This window comes from Erinaceus europaeus, chromosome 22 (genome assembly GCF_950295315.1).
Source record: "Erinaceus europaeus chromosome 22, mEriEur2.1, whole genome shotgun sequence".
Classification (NCBI taxonomy): Eukaryota; Metazoa; Chordata; class Mammalia; order Eulipotyphla; family Erinaceidae; genus Erinaceus; species Erinaceus europaeus.
This window is the reverse complement of record NC_080183.1, coordinates 11,498,706-11,519,403: the sequence shown is the minus strand read 5'-3', so window position 1 is coordinate 11,519,403 and position 20,698 is coordinate 11,498,706. Positions and strand designations below refer to the sequence as shown.

At 41.3% G+C, this 20,698-nt stretch overlaps 1 protein-coding gene across 5 annotated transcripts in view; it reads left to right on the top strand.

The window, feature by feature from the left end:
* The window catches only part of FLRT2 (fibronectin leucine rich transmembrane protein 2), a 111,159-nt gene that overhangs the window by 4,329 nt on the left and 86,132 nt on the right, over window positions 1-20,698 (top strand). Inside the window, exon 2 of one of the 5 annotated variants that reach the window (XM_060181255.1) lies at window positions 974-1,093. The exons of 3 other annotated variants lie outside the window; for them this stretch is intronic. The gene's annotated coding sequence lies outside the window, so the exon portion shown is untranslated. Of the gene's footprint in view, window positions 1-973; window positions 1,094-2,181; window positions 2,602-20,698 lie in introns of those variants that run through there. One more of the 5 variants, XM_060181256.1, reaches the window with a different exon arrangement.

Here is a 20,698-nt window from a genome sequence, read left to right as displayed (position 1 = left end):
GCTGCAGGAAAGCAGCTCTAATGCGAGTGTGTGTGTGTGTGTGTGTGTGTGAGAGAGAGAGAGAGAGAGAGAGAGAGAGAATGAGAATTGCACGCCAGGGGAACATTATCCTTCTCCCTTTTGACATCTCTGGAGCGAGTCTTCCCTTTCCTTCACCTTCTCTGGCGTCATAAAATAGGAACTTTAGAAGTCCCATTTGGATAGACTGGCGAGATGAAAAGCATTAACCATGGGTGACGTGGATTTGCTCTGTGTGTGTGTGTGTGTGTGTGTGTGTGTGTGTGTGTGTTGGGGTGAGGAAATGGCCTTGCAGAGAGCACCCCCCCTCCTGGCAACCCAGATTTTGCAGGGTGGTGGTGGTAGGTGTGTTTGTGTGTGGGTGTGTGTGGGGGGGGGTTCGCCTGTGGGGCACCAGAGGGGACAGATGAAGACCTTGAGATTTCTGCTAGAGCAGCAGCCTGACTTAGGCTAACTAAGAAAATTGCGGCTGCTTTTCGCCCAGAGATCAAGGAAAGGTTCCAGCCCCAATTCCCTCGGGTCCCCTTGCCCCCTCCAGTGGAGTTTTGAGACTTGCAGCAATTCAGTGCTTGTGGTTTGCTGCTGCTATCATTTCATCTTTATTATGCTCATTATTTATTCACCTGGAAACTCATCCTGCCTCCTCTTGCAAATGGAAATCAGTTTCCAAGAGCTTTTGATTGATTTTAGTGGAGGGAGTCTCTTGTAAAGCTTACAGTAAGCTAATCAAGTGCAAGGCACAAATCCGTGTAAATGCTCTCACCAGAGTGCAAGGTGCTGATTAGATAAATTTCTTTACATGCAGCACTTGCTAAGCAAAGCCTCTTCCAAATGGGAGCTTCTGCTCGCTACTCAGCCGGGAGGCTTTTTAATCACACAGGGCTTCAGGGAGCTTTGGGGCATGTCCACCGGCTCACAGCATATTGCTAAATTTATTATGTCTAACTTCTTTCAGCCAAATGCTCACATGAAGGCTAGCTTCCATAACTGGGCTGATATTGTCTGTGGACTTTAGCCTGTGATCTTACTACATCGTCAGTGAAAAGATCCGCTGAATATTCTGAAGAGAATGCAGGTTGGCATTTGTCCAGATATATGTGACTGTTGCTGTATGAATGTAAGATACTATCTGAAGTGTTCAAACTGAACTTATTGTTTGTCCCCTCAATCATTGAGCAAAGTGTGTAAGATAGAAAAGATCCACATTCCACCATATTCCATCAGTAAAAAACTGGAGTAATGTGTGACATCTGCCTGCAATGAAATTGCTCTCCCAAATGCAACTTTTTTTTCTTCCCTTCTCAACAAAAATCCCAGGTAAGATAGGGTTCAATCACCTGAGGGGTTTAGATAGCCCTGGGTGACAGACTGTACAACCACCATCCTGCCATGTAAGTTTGAAAATGCCAGTGACTGGAGGAGGTTAGAAGATGAAATTTCAAACATCATTCCATGTCTCTGCCAGCAGATAGAAGACGTTGTAAAGAGAATTGAGTGAGTTGTACTGTAGCAGGGCCCATTACAAACCTAGCATGGAAGGAATGTTGGTTTTTTGTTTTTTTTTTAAATGCTCAGGTCTTTACACTTCAGTAGTTTCACTGCAGTTTTACACATTTCATGAGGCGCTTTTAGCAGAAGAGATTCCCAGGTGACACCTTGCTGGGCTGCCTCTTGGGGACCCTTGGTCACACACATGCTTTGAGATGATGTGATATTATCCTAATTTGATTTTGCTCTCTTGGATCTAATTTAAACCTCCTCTCTTGCCTATTACATTTACATTCTGGTCCCTAGATGTTTCCCCAAGACAACTTTATTTATTTATTTTACCTCCTGGTCTTTGAAACTCTGGTTTCAAGGAAGGCTCAGGATGTTATCAGTCCAAAAGACTTATATGATCTAGTTTGACTCTTCAGTTTTGTACTCAATAAGGCAGGATTGCTGCTTCTGTCACGGTCAGTCTTTCAAGCTTAAAAAAATGCAGAAAGGTTAATAGCAGTTCTTGGTTTTTTTTGCTCTCTATTTCAAAGATTGGGAAAAAAAAGTCAAGGTGATGTTATTTTATTTCCATTCAGGCCAAACTTTTCTGGATAATCGTGTTCTGGTATCTTTAATTTCAATTCAAGTTCATTTTTCACTAGATGACTTTAATAACTGTGGTTTCTGCCACAGTGATTCAAATTCAGTCCATTAGTGACCTCTGTCTGTGTGAGAGGGGATGCTCACTCTCCTCCTCAGACTGTGGAGGGGGGAAAAAAACCAACAGTTCTGTAACTCTCTCTGAATATTTGTACGTGCACACTTGGATCTTTGAAAATACACAGCTTAATTGGGATCATCCTATTTAACACTGGCAATAAAAATGTTATAGATAATAGGTTACTGATAGTTTATTCCTCAGAGCCAATACTATTTAGCAGAAGACCTTCTAATGCCAGTGACAGGGTTGCAACAGTCTGATTTTGAAACTCAAGATGCTGCTTGAATCTAAGTGAAGTTTTATTGTCCTTACGTGCTTACATAACGGGGAACTTGAAACAAGCTCAGAACATAACTGGTAACCAGGCTTCCTAGGAGCAGTGGGTGAGTGTGTGTCTTTGAATTCTGCTGTGAACTTATAAAAAAAGACTAGGTAGGATGTGAGAAGGATATGTATAAACAGATGGCCTCTTCAGCAGTCTTTTAAGATGGGACTCTTACTCCAGCTTTGTCTTCTGAGGGGTTTCCACAGTGAAATTTCGATTTTAGTTGAATATTCTTAATGGGTAATTGAAGACGAAGTTTACTGAAATTTCTGAGGTGGGCGGGTATCACTATTTGACATTTTCCAGATGTTTTTGATGTAGTGGTATTTGGGGATATGGGATTTTTAGGAGGTTTTCTTTCTTTTCCCTTGGGCAAATTTTACTTAAAAGACATTTTAAAATACTTATTATTATCGTTATTATTATAGTTAAGCAGCTTCTAATACCTCAGCCAACTTTCTTTTCCCCACCCTCCAAATTGCTTTGCTTTTCACAAAATTACATTTTTTTTCTCCTAAAATTGTGTCTTTGGGATAGAAATGAGAGTATCAGTATCTTTTTACTCTTTTCAGCAACTCAGCTTCCAGTTATGTATCTGCTTACAGTAAAACACACACACACACACACACACACACACCAAGAACCATTTTAAGACAGAGATTCTTTTCAAGGTTTTATATATGTTCATTTGTAAAGCTCTATGACACAAATATTGTAATAAAAATATCCTGTGTTCTGATGAATACAGAGACTTATTTCAGTTGCACGGAACAGTGCAACACTGTATTAGCAAAAATAATCAGTGGTATTTTCAGTACATGGTCAAAATCTGTTAGGACCTTCATGGTTCTCCCCACCACCCCTTGGCAAATTTTATATCCACTGGTCTTTTGGTTTTCTTTGATTCCTTTGAAGTGATTCAAAATTAAACAGTAGCTATTTTTTTTTAAAAAGGGAAATTCATCATGTTATGTTCAGGATTCCAGAAGAGTTAATGATGCAGAACAAGTCCTGTAAAACATCTTTCTAAAAGAAATCCTTCTCTTGCAGGCTTCCTACTTACTTACTGGCCTCTTGTACCATGTGCAGTGAATTGGAACTCCGTTATTTATTTATTTTTCAAATACCACCTCTAACTGAATTTAGTGGTGTGTGTGTGTGTGTGTCTGTGTGTGTGTGTTTTGCAGAAGCAGGCATCACCATGTGTCTAGAGTTGCCAGAACAAAGCTATGGTACTTTTAGAGGTCAGCTATATAAGAGAAGGTTAAAGAAAATGCCCTTGTATAATTTGCAAAGTCAATAGGCCACATTCATGATTCCCAGACTGGTCACTTATTCTGCTAGTACTTAATAAGGACCTTGAATTCGTTGGCAGTTCAATGGTTAAAGATGCCAACCTCTTTCTTCTCTTTTCCTTTCCTTTTCTTTCTTTCTTTCTTTCTTTCTTTCTTTCTTTCTTTCTTTCTTTCTTTCTTTTTTTCTTGTAGCCTCCACCAAATAAATGGTGCTCTCAGCTCATTAGACCTGAGTGGGTTTTCTCACTTTCTCCCCAGATTGCTCTAGAGATGTGCAAGAAATTTGGCTAAAGGCCCTCTGTTTCCCTCAGTTCACACGTCACAGTGCTCTTCACTAAAAGCTTTCAACACATACACAAAATAATCTTTCCGCTGAACCTTTTATGAATCTGAGGGGCTGGGGGGTTTCAACCCACTGAAAAAAAAAACATTAAAAAACTCCAAAGTTCATACATGCTTATCTTGCAGAAACCTTCAGTGAGGAGTAAAAGCACAGTGACGCCTCACACCAGTTCATGGCTGTCTCGTCCACTGAAAGTCAACAGAGGTCATGTGACACAGTGGAAAAAAAAAACCAACCCACAGTAGATGCATCTGAGGCCTGAAATAGATCCGAGTGCTAGTGTCACTCTCAGTTCCAGCTGCCTGTGGGCGTCACTTCTTATGACCCTCCAGTGTTGAAATAGCTTTTGGTTGGAGTTTCCTGACCCTCTTTGCCTTAGGACTTAGACGCAGATATTCTGAGGAAGGAACTGACACAGGGAACTATGACATTAGCTGAAGAGAAGGTGAATCAAGGTAGGAGAGTAGATTGGGTAACTATTCACTGTAGAAATTCTAGGACATTTGTAGAAGATAGATATCGTTTATTTACTTACTTAAAGTATTTTTTAACATGTTCATGCTTAGAAGTCTCTTCCCATCCCCCATGCATTTTTTTCTTTCGACGTGCCACGTACAGGGTTTGTTTCATTTATGCCTTCGAACAACTTCCACATATTGATATGTACCTACTGGCCCACATCTCCTTGGGTAAGTGGAGTCAAACAAAGTCAAAGTCTAGCTTTGGATGTAGAGGACTCTGGGAAACTAGTTTTTTTTTTTTTAGGTGGAAAATTCCATTTCATTATATAGACATTGAATTTTTTTTGAAGTTTTATTTTGGCAAGAACCTGTCCCAACTGATTAGAATTTGGAATAAAAACAAAACAAACAAACAAACAAACAAAAAAAGGAGTCAGGTGGTAGCACAGCGGGTTAAGCCACGCAAGGACAGGCTTAAAGATCCCAGTTCAAGTCCCCAGCTCCCCACCTTCAGGGGAGTCGCTTCACAGGCTGTAAAGCAGGTCTGCAGGTGTCTGTCTTTCTCTCCCCCTCTCTGTCTTCCCCATCTCTCTCCATTTCTCTCTGTCCTATCTAACAACGACGACATCAGTAACAACAATAATAACTACAACAATAAAAAAATTAAAAAAACACATTTTAACATGTATTTGCTGAGACGGGGGGGGGGGCACTGCTCAGATAGACAGAACTGCTCTCTACAGGGAAACTACCTCCCAAGCCACTAAAATTGAAATATTTATTCAAATAGTAAAATGAATACAGTCATACTGATTTAAAATATAGCACCTCACTCTCTCTCCAGTGTTATATATGAGTTTTTCATATGAAAATTCTGAATGAGAACAGCTGTATGATAAAAGGCTTATGATTCGAGACTTTACTGTAGTGAGAGTAATGAAGGGGGAGGTTGTTAGGGAGGAAAGGGAAGATATGTTTCCATAAAAAGCACTTACATTCTCATGTCAGCACCCTTTCCCCCCACTACATTTATGGCCTTGTATGAATTACTTAATCTCCTGGAGAGCTGATCTCTTCTCTGTAGAGTTCAATAGGGTTATTGCCAGGCCAGATGAGATTAATGTGTGTGAAAATACCTCACTAACAATACTGTGTTATGTTCCCATGAAGAGGCATTACTCAGATTGCTCACATTTATCACTGAATGAGTGTCATGTGCTAAGATAGATACAGGTTTTGCATGCGTGAATTACTAGCCCTCTGAAAGTCTTTGCTTTTGTTGGTGCTGTGGGTGTGTTCAGTCAGAACTGAATGTCTGGCAGTCGGGCCGTAGCGCAGTGGGTTAAGCGCACTTGGCGCTAGGGGAAAGGACTGGCATAAGGATCCTGGTTCGAGCCCCTGGCTCCTTGCCTGCAGGGGAGTCGCTTAACAGGTGGTGAAGCAGGTCTGCAGGTGCCTGTCTTTCTCTGCCTTCCCCATCTCCATTTCTCTCTGTCCTCTCTAACACTGACGATAACAGCAATAACTACAACAGCAATAAAAAACCAGGGCAACAAAAGAGAAAATAAATAAATACACAAAAAAAATAAAAGTAAAAAAAGAACTGAGTGTGTATTGACCGTCTTCGTCTTTCCTTCTATCATTTGGTAAATGCTTCCTCTCCTTTTGTGAGCTTGCTTTATTTTGATGAAGGTATTTTTCTCAAGATCAAGGGGAATTAGGGAAGTTTGAATGCAAAGGCTAAACTTTCTTCCCTTGACAACTTAGCTTGATGCTGACAATGGAATTTATGGCAAATGGATTCCACTGCGAATCTGTTAGGAAGAAACCATCAACAGTCCCTGAAGTAAGACTGTTTATCTTTTTTGGCTGGGTTCATGCATTTACCGTCCAAGTTACCTCTTGCAAAAACAGAGTCATTAACAGTTGACGTGCAAAAAAATTCTTTTAAATTTTTGTTTCTGAAAAGAAGGCAGGCTCATACAGTCATTATTTTAGTACTTTGGTGAATCTCATGAGCCCATTAGCAGTAAATGGGAAGGGGTGATTGATAATAACGCCATTAGAACTTCCAAAGCTTGGCCTTGTTTTGACTGCGTTTTATGATATAACCCCTATGGGACAGTTCTTGACAATGAATTTCTCTATGTTTCCTTCAGTTGCATTTTTATAATTGTCATTTCTGACAATTATAAACATTATATCTCATTTTAGATGTTCAAAAGAGGTCAGTTCACCTCATTTTCCTAAGGTTTGTAGAGCTAGAACTTGTTTGGTTTTAACCATAAAGGCTTTATTTTTTTCTTTCCTTTCCTTTTTTTTTTTTCTCCTCCAGGGTTATCTTTGGGGCCCTGTGCCTGCACTACAAATCCTCTGCTCCTGGAGGCCATTTTTTCCCATTTTGTTGCCCTTGTTGTTGTCATTATTATTGTTATTGTTGCCATAGATGCTTTTGGATAGGACAGAGAGAAATCAAAAGAGGAGGGGAAGACAGAGAGGGGGAGAGAAAGATAGACACCTGCAGACCTGCTTCACCGCCTGTGAAGCGACTCCCCTGCAGGTGGGGAGCCGGGGGCTCAAACCAGGATCCTTATGTCAGTCCTTGCGCTTTGCTCCATGTGCCTTTAACCCACTGAGCTACCTACCGCCGGACAGTCTAAATATATTTCTACATTTGTAGTTCTCCATCCCCATCAAGTTTATCCTGAATCAAGATGACATGAGAGATGACAACAGGCTGCAGAAATTAGTTTGGGCTTGTTTGCATTTATTTATTAAGTTCAAAGACATCTTTGAGTTATATTCAATTATAGCATAATTTAATAAAAGTGAAGAAAAAAAGAATTGTAGGGCTTTTTTTTTTTTTTAGTTGGTTTAGAGTTGCTTAATTAAAACTTGAAGGAAACCTACCTGTGTATGAAAGTGTGCATTTGTCCCACGGATAGTTAGGTTATAATTCTTGATCATAAGAAATATTTTCTATGACTGATTTGAATATATGGCATCCTGAATCTTGGACTGTTCTTTCCAGTTTCAGTTTTGACACTTGGCTTTTCAAAAGTTAATTCTTGCCTTAGTAGTACATTGCAAAATACTGGGCCACACAACTGCAGTTTACATTACATATTATTTCTGTAGTTCAGCAAAATTATTTGAAAACATTTTCTTCTGACGTTCCAAATACTACGAGTATTGTAGTTTAAGAAGGACAGTGTTTTCCTCCTATCTACTCTGAAGAGTCCTGCTAACCAGACAAGATGAATCTATGGGTTTCTGTGTGTGGAATTTTTATGTGTTTTATCTGCATCTTTGAAATTCACAAGCACAACTAAGTCTTAGGTGCTATGGGGAAGGAGGACTGATATCAATCTAGGTGTTATGAATTTAGTTCATCTGCAGGACAGTCAAGATAGCCCATGTTATTTTTAATGGGAGACCATTTTTTTTGTTCAATTTTTTTTATTGTTGTAGTTATTGTTGTTGTTATTGATGCTTTTGTTGGATAGGACAGAGAAATGGAGAGAAGAGGGGAAGACAGAGCCGGGAAGAGAAAGATAGACACCTGCAGACCTGCTTCACTGCTCAGTGAAGCGACTCCCCTGCAGGTGGAGAGCCGGGGGCTCGAACTGGGATCCTTATGCGGGTCCTTGCGCTTTGCGCCACCTGCGCTTAACCCACTGCGCCACTGCCCGACTTCCAAGGGAGACCTTCTTTTCCAAACAGATCCTAGGACAACTTTGCATAAAAGTAGAAATCGCAGTGAGAGGATATTTATTTTGTGGAAATATTTTGTTAGGTAGGAAGAAAATGACTCTTCTTAAAATTATAGAAGACATATACCAGTTAATAAATATTTGTATTTTCCCTGGAGTAGGACCACGGAGGCAAGTAAAGTTGCGACACAGCTGCACCAGCTGAGGTTAGTCAACAAGGCTGGCAAGGAGAGAGGGATTCACAAACCCCGTTTTTTTTTTATTTGCAATTCTGGAGAATAATGAGCTGAACCCCAATGTTCTAGGACTAATGGGGCCTTAATGTTTGGAGAGGGCTTGTCTTGAGTTCTAGGGCTGATTCTGTTACTTGTGCATTTTGTAAACATGGATCCATTTTAAATGTAATCTTTTACTGTTTGTCTCCTCGAGTCTAAATTGGCAAGGAGAGATGAGGAAGGAGACAATACATTCTGCTCACAGAACTACTCTTCTCAAGGTTGAGACCGTGATAAAAAAAAATGTGTCTGTAGGTGTCTGATCTGTAGTAGAAGCTGAAAAAATTCCATTATAAATATTGTTGGGAGATCCCTCTCTCACAGAGATTATTATTCAGTTCTACTCTCCAGTTCTGTAGGGATTTAAAAAAAAAAAGGCATTTCACCCTACTCTGTCACTCACAGGATTCAGTCTCTGCTATAAAATAAAATTTCATTATTTCTGCATGTACCAGACCATGACAAGGACAGCAATGGAAATAAACACTTCACGGAGTGGTGTGAAATTCCTCACAGCTTCTGGTATGGACTGTCAGGCTGCTGGTGGGAGATGGGACAGAGTGTGGGAGGGAGGACAGAAATGAGGAAAAGAAATGAGACAGAAGGTGCCCTGGGTTCTGCTTAACACAGAATTTCATTCATTGAAAAACGTGCTTTTTTTTCCAGTCGAAGGATACCTTCTCCAAACAGCCCTTATCACCTAAACGTCTTCCCCGGGGATGACCAGTGCCAGCAGCTGGCTACAAATCCCGTGTCTAGACTAGGATATGGAGCTCCGTGAGCTGTGCTCAGTATGTTATGTTATTCCAAAGACCATTACATTGGCCTTTGCCAACGTATCAGAGTGAATTTGAAACCCTTGCCTCATACAGTTTGTCTCACACCTGACCCTTGGTAGAGTCATGAAAATATCTTATCGTAGAAGATTAATAAGCGAGTTATTGTTATGCCTCTATAATGTCCACTGTGTATTCACAGATAATCATACCTTGCTTGTTTAATGATAGGTAATAGAATCAGAGGGATGTTACTGGGGACAGTTCAGAGGAGACATACATCTTTCAGCAATCTGGCAACAGAGCCTCTCACTGTTTCTCCGGAAGTTACTTCAGATTGCATACAGAAACACAGGTCAAACTATACAGTTCTGGGATTAATTTTCATTTATTACGGTTGCAAGTATGGGGTAGTATATCTGCATTCTATTCAGAGATTCAGTCTCTTCTACATCATGAGTCTGTAAACTTAGCATTGTAGGAAAGTTCTGTCTAACAAGACTTTAAACATTTACAGATTGGAAGCTCAAAACCTTTGCCTGCTAAGATCATGTAATATGTACTCCATTATATAGGAACATATACTTAATCACATTGGAGAGAAGCAAAACGGGCACTACAGTGGTTTTTATAAACTGTTGACATCTTAGTAAGTAGCTTCTGAACCAACATTCCATCCAACGCAAAACAATAAAACCTTGTTTTGCTACTTTGGAAAGTACAAGGAAGATTAACATTCTTTAGGGAATGGTTTAAAGAAAAAAAAAAAAAAAAACAGGTAGGAGACAGTCTAATAGTGTTGACAACAATGAAATTCAAAACTCAGTTCCAGTAATCTGTGAGTTCCATTGGTTAAGTTCTAGTCACGAGTGGGTAACTGGGAGTTTGGATCTGACAGTAACCTCCCTGCCCTGTGTTAAGTTTTGTGCTGGGCATATCATATTTTTTCAAAGACCACTTTGTCCTTCTCAATAAGAAATCTGATAAGGTTGGCTTAAAGTTGTTCTTTTCCGAACCTGACTTAGCCTGGATTCTAGGAGCTAGTTCCAAATATAGGCTCCTGGGTTCTTGTCCTGGAAATTCTAAATGAATTGTGTGTTGAAGCCTGAGATTGTGAATGGCTAAATTTCCACTCAACCTGGAGATTGCTGGCTAAGATCATTCCCCAACCTGCCAACTCCACCCCTGGCCCAGAAACTCAGTGGTTAGATAATCCACTGCTTTATAGTCACTTGTATATTTTTGAGAAGATGATTTTTTTTTTTTGCATCTTTTTCCATCTCGGAAATAGTGAATGATTTAGCCAAACTCTTTCGGTAAAGAAACTACAAAGGAACTAGGTATTAAAACTGGTTCACTCTGGAAAGCCACACACTCCTGTGTGGTCTGTCTGTCATTCAACTCTGGGCCCTAAACCACTGCACTATTAATATTCTTGGTGTTTTCAGAGTTCATTCTAGAACAAGAACAAAACAAAAGATGTATTCTATTAATCCCATAGTGTATGGATTCCCCTGTAATTCTGAGTGAAGCTTATCATGTCATAGGAGGTCTGTGATAATCCAAGCTCATACCTTTACCGGGCGCTATTAATGGTTGGCTTTTACTTGCTGTTTATTCTTTACACAGCGTGTCCTAGGACCACTCTCCAGCGAACTTTTTAGAATTTCCATTAACAAACTGGAGTGATGTCTTGCTACCCAGTCTGGACTTCACAGCCTTGTGTTTATATCATGCTTAGCTCCCTCCCGGCTCAAGCTGTAACGTGTCTGTTCACAGGTCTCTCTCTTCCTTCGGATGTCAAGAATGTTGTCTCCTTCAGTCTGCCATGCCAGTGCAATCGTTAGTGTCAAATGCTCCAGTTTCTACATAATGTAATTGAATGATAGATAGATGCATAATGGTGTCAGTTAATCCTGAAAGACAGGGTAGCTTCTTTTTTCTCTTTAATTTTTTAAAATATTTATTTATTTTCCCTTTTGTTGCCCTTATTGTTTTTCATTGTAGTTATAGTTATTATTGTTGTTATTGATGTCGTCCTTGTAGGATAGGGCAGAGAAATGGAGAGAGATGGGGAAGACAGAGAAGGGGAGAGAAAGATAGACACCTGCAGACCTGCTTTACCGCCTGTGAAGCGACTCCCCTGCAGGTGGGGAGACGGGGGCTCGAACCAGGATCCTTCAGCCAGTCCTTGCGCTTTGCGCCTCCTGTGCTTAACCCCTGTGCTACCGCCCGGCTCTGGACAGGGCAGCTTCTAATCTGGTGATGGGGGCTGCTGCCTTAGAAGTACATTGCTCTTCCTAAAGCCTGGCCACACAAACTCTGGGGTTGGGCCTGGGAAGTAGCCATCACTTTTTCTTTGTTTAAGCAAGTCTGTCAGGCCAAGCCTGCTGCTTGACCCACCTCTGATCACCGGCAAGCTCTCCAAACCACAGGAGGTAACTGCCATGCCACATTGGAAGTTATGTCCAAAGAAGAAACAGTGCTGTTTGGTGAGATCTCTTTCTTGGCACCAGATGAAACCATCACTTAAAGAGATGTTCACGCAGATGTGGTTTTACCAAAAAACGAGTTTATTTAACTCGCAACAGTCACTATTTTCTTTTTTTTTAATTTATTTTCCCTTTTGTTACCCTTGTTTTATTGTTGTAGTTATTCTTGTTGTAGTTATTGATGTCATCGTTGTTGGATAGGACAGAGAGAAATGGAGAGGGGAGAGGAAGACAGAGGGGGGAGAGAAAGATAGACACCTGCAGACCTGCTTCACTGCTTGTGAATCGACTCCCCTGCAGGTGGGGAGCCAGGGGCTCGAACCGGGATCCTTATGCTGGTCCTTGCGATTTGCTCCACTTGCGCTAAACCTGCTCTGCTACCGCCGACTCCCAACTTGAACTATTCTCACCTCCCTTGGCATAATAAATGAGGGCAAAGCAAATCACTTGTGAGTTAGTTTGTGTATTTGCTTCTTTATTTTCTACTTTTTTTCCCTTCTTCATGCTCATTTTGCTTATTTTATTCTAGACATACTATTTCCTGATAACCGGCAGAAGAACTAGGCCCCTGCTCCCCCCTCCCCCCAGGAGAAAATCAGACTAGAAATTGTAACTCCTGCCTCACTGTCCCTACAGGCCCTTCTGCCTCATGACTTGCTTATTGACTACAGCACAGGACAGGCAAAGTCATAATTCTAAATTTAATACAGTGTTCTGTGGTCATGATGGGGACAGAAATCAGACATTTAAGTCCTAGTTATTAGTCCAAAAACAATTCTAACAAGCTTTGATACTTTCATAGTGGATTAGTGATTTATAGAAAAAGACACCATGTTTATATGGGGTGTGTACTTGTGTGTTTGTGTGTGTGTGTGTGTGTGTGTGTGTGTAAACATATAAACTCACTCTATTCTGCTGTCTGTTTAAACATTTCTAGCGGCTAACAAGCGTAGAAGTGGTATGTATTTCCATATGCTTTTACCTGAACAATTGGCTCCTCTGGGCTGTTGACACGATGCATATCTAGTGCCAAGGACCAAACCTAGGGCTTTCAGCATGCAAGTACAAAGTTCGACTTGCTGAGCCAACCTCCCAACCATAAAAAGCACTTCTTACTTCACATTTATTTTAATTTAAAATTGTCTACAATCGTGAGAGAGTGGTACTGGAGATTGAACCCTGGGACCTTATGCATGACTTGGTTACCAACAAGACGCTGCTACGATTTTATTTTATTGAACTGTTTAGAAACAATATGTTCAGGAGCCAGGTGGTGACACGCCTGGTTGAGTGCACTTGTTACAGCGTACAGGGACCGGGTTTGAGTCCCCAGTCCCTATGGGCAAGGGGAGAGCTTCATGAATGGTGAAGCAGTGCTGAAGGTGCCTTTCTCACTCTATCTACCTTTTACTTCTCAATTTTTGGCCATGTCTAGCCAGTAAATAAATAAAGATAATACAAAAATGATAAAAAACCCTTTTTTAAAAAAATGTTTCATATTTATTTTCCCTTTTGTTGCCCTTGTTCTTTTATTGTTGTTGTAGTTATTATTGCTGTTGTCGTTGTTGTTGGATAGGACAGAGAGAAATAGAGAGAGGAGGGGAAGACAGAGAAGGGGAGAGAAAGATAGACACCTGCAGACCTGCTTCACCGCCTGTGAAGCGACTCCCCTGCAGGTGGGGAGCCGGAGACTCGAACCAGGATCCTTACACCGGTCCTTGCGCTTTGTGCCACATGCGCTTAACCCGCTGTGCTACCGCCCGACTCCCCGATTCAGGGCTTTAGAGGCACAGAGTGAACTACACCCCTGTCCTCTTTGTCACTTTTGAGAGAAGAAGATTCATGAATCTCTCTCTCAACATAGTCCGTAAATGGGACGAGCATAGGAAACAGAACACAAGTTTTGGCACATTTTTAGCACTAATGAGAGCCTGTCGGGAATTGTCTAATGATAATGGTGTGTATTTATATTTGAGCGCCATCTCCACGCCTTCCCGTTACTGTCTCCCAGCACTAGTAATAAATAGTTAAATGGATTGATCTGAGTTCAACCTCTTTCCCCCAGTGGAGGTCATAATGGACAATGGAATGACCAGAGGGCAGGTAATAGCATTGAGTGAGTGAGTGGCCTCTAAGAGACCTTGGAAATGCTGTGTTATAAATAGGTCAAATTCTTGCCTTTAATAAAAATAAAGTAGATAAAAGATAAAGTAGCCTATGTGGTCTACTTTATCTTGAGAAGAAATGGTCTCAGGGCAGAGGGTAGATAACATAATGGTTATGCAAACAGACTGTTATATCTGAGGCTCCCAAGTCCCAGGTTCAATCCCCCACACCACCGTAAGCCAGAGCTGTGCAGTGCTCTGGTGTTTGTCTCTGTGTCTTTCTCTGCATCTCTCTCAAAAATAATAGGTAAATAAAATACTTTGACAAAAAAGAAATGGTTAAGATCCAGGTCTGGGGAAGACAATTTCATATTTCACGTTGATAATTTGAATTAAAGAAAAAAAATTCAGTATGTGCTTATAAGGCTTCAACCTGTTGAAGTTTACACACACACACACACACACACACACACACACACACACACATTGAGATTTATTTATTCTGTGAGAGGTAAAGATAGATTAGATCATGTTTCCGCCATTTTTTATGGTGCCAGGGACAGACTCTGGTGTCTCTTATGCAGGTTCTGTTCTGCCTTCTGCCTGTTAACTGTATCAACTCCCAAGACGTGGAAAGTGAGTTCTGGGGACCCCATTCTCCCTCTTCTCATTGTCTCCTGATGCATTTCACCTCTGCCTGTATCCAAATGGGATTTTGTGAATTCAGGGATTACAGTTAAGGCCCTTCCAATATTTATTCTTGCCTGTTCCATGTAAGTATATATTTTAAAAAGATTCTGTTTATTTATTAATGAGAAGCATAGGAGGAGAGAGAAAGAGGCAGACATCACTCTGGTACATGTGCTGTGGGGGATTGAACTCAGGACCTCATGCTTGAGAGTCCAGTGCTTTAACCACTGCGCCACCTCCTGGACTACACTTGTAAGTATTTTTAGTACCGCTTAAATCAGTTGGTCCATTTCCCAATTATTTCACTTCCTTTTTAGCTGTTGTTGAGCCCATGTTGCTTTGCTACCGTTTTTTTAAAAAATATTTTCTTTAATTTTTTTTTCCTTTTTGTTGCTCTTTTTTTTTTTATTGTGTGGTTATTATTATTGGTGTTGTTGCGTCAGTGTAGACAGGGCAAAGCCCAAGTGTGGGAGTGATTGATTGGGTCAGGGCTCCACAGCCAGCCGACTTTATTACCCTAGAGGCACTGGTTCTGTTCGGCCCCCTGGTGAGTTATGAAGTGGCCCTCTCTGTGACAGTGGGAGTGTAGCCCAGATATTTGCTGTGTACGACTTGTCACTGAGACATGATCAGGCCAGGTCGGCACTCAGACCAAAAGGAAATAGTAGTGGTTGTTGTCTGTATCTTGGGATGTCTGGATTTGAGCAGAGACTTGCTGGAATTTTTTTTTTGGGGGGGGCAGGGGAGAGCTGGAGGTATGTTCTTGAATGAGCTAGTCATTCACAACCGTCTCACTTCTGCTTAATTCGTATATCTCCATTAAAACTATCTGTGGGAATTGTACCCTTCTGACCCTATGGTCTTGTTGATATTTGTTATTTCTTTTTTTTTTTAAAGACTTTCTTTAATATTTACTTATTTTTCCCTTTTGTTGCCCTTGTTTTTTTTTATTGTTGTGGTTATTATTATTGGTGTTGTTACCGATGTCGCCATTGTTGGATAGGACAGAGAGAAATGGAGAGAGGAGGGGAAGACAGAGAGGGGGAGAGAAAGACAGACACCTGCAGACCTGCTTCACCGCCTGGGAAGCGACTCCCCTGCAGGTGGGGAGCCGGGGGCTCGAACCGGGATCCTTATGCCTGTCCTTTCGCTTTGCGCCACATGTGCTTAACCCGCTGCGCTACCGCCCGACTCCCTGTTATTATATTGTAAAATTATATTTATTATTGCATAGAGACAGCCAGAAATCAAGAGGGGAGGGACGATAGAATGTGAGAGAGACAGAGAGACACCTGCTTCAAAGTCCCAGGTTCAGTCCCCCACACTGCCATAAGCCAGAGCTGAGCAGTACTCTGGTTAAAAAAAAAAAAAGGGCCAGGTGATGTAGCACCTGGTTAAGTGCTCACATTACAGTGAGAGAGAGAGAGAGAAAGAGACAGATAGTTCCAGAAACAATAGCCAAGGAATGGGGTCGGGCAGTAGCGCAGCGGGTTAAGCTCACATGACATAAAGCGCAAGGACCGGCATAAGGATCCAGGTTCGAGCCTGGCTCCCTAACTGCAGGGGAGTCGCTTCACAGGTGGTGAAGCAGGTCTGTAGGTGTCTGTCTGTCTCTCCCCGTCTCTGTCTTCCCCTCCTCTCTCCATTTCTCTCTGTCCTTTCCAACAAGGAATGACATCAACAATAACAATAATAACCACAATAAGGTTACAACAACAAGGGCAACAAAAAGGGGGAAAGATAGCCTCCAGGAGCAGTGGATTCATGGTGCAGGCACTGAGCCCCAGCAATAACTAACCCTGGAGGTAAAAAAAAAAAACAGTAGTCAAGGAAGGATATTCAGAAATAGTAATAAGTGTGGGTGTGACTTAGAACACAAAAGGACCATAAAGGGAAAATACATATACACGTAGTTACAGAAATAATAGTCAGTGCATGCCTGTGACTGTGAAGAACTACTGTAGCTTCCAGTGGAAGGACTGGCGCTACAGAACTTGGGTAGTTGGGAATGGTGCAGAATTAGACCCCTGTAATGATGCAGTTTTGCAAATCAGTATAAAGTCACTAAGGAAATTAAAAAACAATTATATGAATGCTTAAATTCTCAAATAGACTAAGCTTTCTTGGTTCCCTCAGTGGAATTTATCCAAGAGGTCCACTCTTGCTCTGAAAACAGAGTGGTAGAACGTTCCATAGCACCACGGGCCCTCTGTGTGTACTTGTGAACTCTGTATTCTTTCCAGACCTCTGGGCAGGAGCAAATAGAAATAGTGGCATTAGAAATTGATTCCACTGAATTGGATTCTTATAAGCGAGGCTTGATAGCTAAAATCAGTGGTGTGGTAGTTTATCTTGAAAGAGATGCCTGCAAGCTTCCAGCACCATAGACTCCAACTGGCTAGAGTCTTTTGCAGACATCTGGATATTTTGAAATACACAGCAACCACATGCTTTTATTCCCTCCATAGTTGTATTCTTGTTAAGAGGGTTGTGTATTTCAAAATAAAAAAAAGATGTAGGGTGGGGTAATATGGGGGAAGGCCATAGAATGCAGATTTATTTAGAAGAACTGAGTTTGGTTCCTGGGGTTTGTCAAAGCCCGTAAGAATAACTTTTGAGTATGTTCCTTGGTCTTTGTTCTACTTCCTCAGCTTTTCAATAGGGGAAAAATAATACACAACATAGGATCTCTGTGACGAATAGATTAACTGATGCTTGCCACACACCAGTCCTTGTAAGCGTTAGTACTTTCCCCTTTGCCCTCTAATTTGAAATGAAAAGAATGCTGTGACTTCCACATGGCTGTTTGTCTGCTTGGACCAGGCAGCTTTGAGGAACCCTGTGTCTCGATTCTCTCATAGGTTCTCTCTGTGAGGATCACAATGCCACACGCCCCGTCTTTCCGTAACATTATTTAACTCTGACGTCTAGCAGAGGACCCCAGACCCAAGAAACGGTCCTCTCTCTCTATCCCTTTCCATCCTTTCCTCTCATTACCACTAGGAGTACTATTGGCGTTTGATGGCTGCATGTGAGACATGCCATTCCTGGCAGCCCTATTTTCCTCTTTATTTTTATTTATTTGCTTCTGCGGAGAGACAGAGAGAACTTGAGAGAGGAGGGGGAAGCAGAGAAAGAGGTAGCTGAGACACCTACAGCACTGTTTCGTGGCCGGGGCCTTGAACCTGGGTGCTTGCACATGATGACTTGTACTTGTGGTCTCTACTTGGCCATGATATACTTTTTCAATGAGAACACTGACTGTTGAAAAATTCTTCAATGTCACTTGTCTTTCTCGGGGGAGAAAACTCTTTTCCAATAGCATGGTCTCACTGCCTCAAAAACATTGAGCACTGTGGATTATTAGAGATACATTAGTGAAAGCAAATGCTTCACAACTCCCTGCCGAGGACTGGAGCTTATCAACAGAAAAGAGAGAGAGAGAGAGAGAGATAGACTAAATTTCCGTTTGTCACTAGAAACGCAGAAATAGCAACACTCAATGTATTCTGTGGGAATAATCCTATGAGTGTTTCCACTGGGCGAAATCTTCAAGTAAGAGCTTCTAAGAATGGGCATTTTACTCAGAGAGAACCTTAGGGAATGTCTATTATTAGGAAATAGGTAAACACCAGAATGAAAGCCCTTACAAACGAGAGAATCCACACAGGCGGATCAAGCAAGTCAATACACTGCGGACAACACTGGAGAATGGGAAGTGATGTGGGACACATTCATCTACTGTGTATGTCCACTGTGACTCTGATTCTTTTTCTGCACACTATTAGTATCCACCAAAGTTATGAGGGTGCTTTTGAAAAGTTACTGCATTTATTTTGCCTCTAGGGTTCTTGCTGGGGCTCGGTGCCTGCACTACAAATCCACTATTCCTGAGACCATTTTTTCCCCTCCCATTTTGTTGCCTTTGTTGTTGTTGTTATTGTTGCCGTTGATGTTGTTGTTGGATAGGACAGAGAGAAACGGAGAGAGGAGGGAAGACAGAGGGTGAGAAAGATAGACACCTGCAGACCTGTTTCATAGTCCGTGAAGCGACTCCCCTGCAGGTGGGGACCTGGGGGCTCAAACCAGGATCCTTACGACAGTCCTTGGCTTCATGCCAAGTGCGCTTAATCCGCTGGGCTACCGCTCGACCCTTCAGTTTATTTAATTTATTTATTATTGGATAGAGAGAGAAACTAAAAGGGGAGGGAGAGGTAGGTAGATGGATGGGTGGATGGATGGATGGATGGGTAGGTAGATGGATGGATGGATGGATAGACAGGGACACAGAGACATCAACAGCCCTGCTTCACCATTCATGAAGCTTCCCCCCTGCAGGGGACCAAGGGGTTTGAACCTGGGTCCTTGCACACTGCAGTGTGTGCACTTAACAAGGTGCCCAACTGCCTGGCCCCAGGGGTGTTTTATGTCAAAACTTTTACAGTTGTGCAAAATTACAGCTTTATAGACATTTCTGGAAAAAAAAAAAAAGGTTAATGTTATAACCACTACTTAGATTTCAATTTATAGCTTCATCCAAAGTCTGGAACTAATGTTAAAATATAAAGGACAGATGTATATATATTTTAAACTTAACAGATATTTGAGCATATGCTTAATTCTATTTGTGTTTGCATTGAAACATCAGTCTCCATGTATAACATGATTTGGAAATCTGGAAGGAGTTTCATGGGAAAATCTTAGTATTTCCTTCATTAGCCATTTTTTTTTTTTAAATAGCAAGAATCAGTATTCTGACAGTTTAACTTACATTTGGACTTCATATGACAAATAAATGGACTTGTCACTTCTCTTCTAGTCCATGGGTCTGTATTCCTGCATCATTCATGACAATGTATAAAAAATTGCTCCTTGAAATAAAAAAAAAGAAGTGGTCCGGGAGGTGGCTCAGTGGATAAAGCATCAGACTCTCAAGCATGAGGTCCTGAGTTCAGTCCCCAGCAGCACATGTACCAGAGCGATGTGTCTGGTTCTTTCTCACTTCCTATCTTTCTCATTAATAAGTAAATAAAATCTTTTTTTAGAAAAAGAATATTCAGATAATTTTGTATCCTTTAACAACAGGCTAATACGTGAAATCTTTTTTTTTTTTAAATTTCTTTATTGAAGGGGTTAATGTTTTACGGTAAATACAATAGTCTGTACATGTATAACACCTCCCAGTTTTCCACATAACAATATAACCCCCACTAGGTTCTCTGTCACCCTTTTCCAGGACCTGAACTCTTCACTCCTGGCCTCCCCCCCCCTCCCCCGAGTCTTTAACTTTGGTGCAATACACCAACTCCAGTTCAGGTTAATAATAAGTGAGTCTTGACAACAACAACAACAACAACAAAACAAAAAACCCCTCTAATTTCATTTAACTTGCATTTTGGTTGATTTGAATGTTTGGTATTCTTTTTTAACCAGAAAGTCTAACAAGAAAGGACTTAATAAGTCCCCTCCCTTTTCTCTTCAAAATGGAAAACACATTGCTGATGAGGGTGTGGTGGATGGTATTTGAGAAATGTAGTAAACAGCATTACTGGGCCATAAATGAAGTGTTAGGAAGAGTGGGCAGAATTATTCATTTTAGATGGTGTGTTGCTGTCCTATGGATGTGAGCTGGGTTTGAGCCCCCACCACATCTCTGTTTCTTTGCTTCTTTGATTCTCTCACTCTGGTAGAATCTAGACTCTCCCTTTCTGCATTTGGTTTGTTTTATTCTTCTTGAATGGATATTTGTTGAGAACTCATAGAAAGAGAGAGGTGGGGTGTGTGTGTGGAGAGAGAGAACAAACCTACCTTTGCTCACATGAGAATAATATAGATTCCGACATCCCCTCCACTAGTCCTGTTAAACAAGGGAGGATGATGATGGGGGTGGTGATTAGTGGTGGCTGTCACATCCAGACGTGACTTCAAGTTGATAGACTCTTGAGTGTTCAGTGGTGAAAGTAATTACTCCTGACTTCGAGTTCTAGTTCTGTTGTTATCTGACT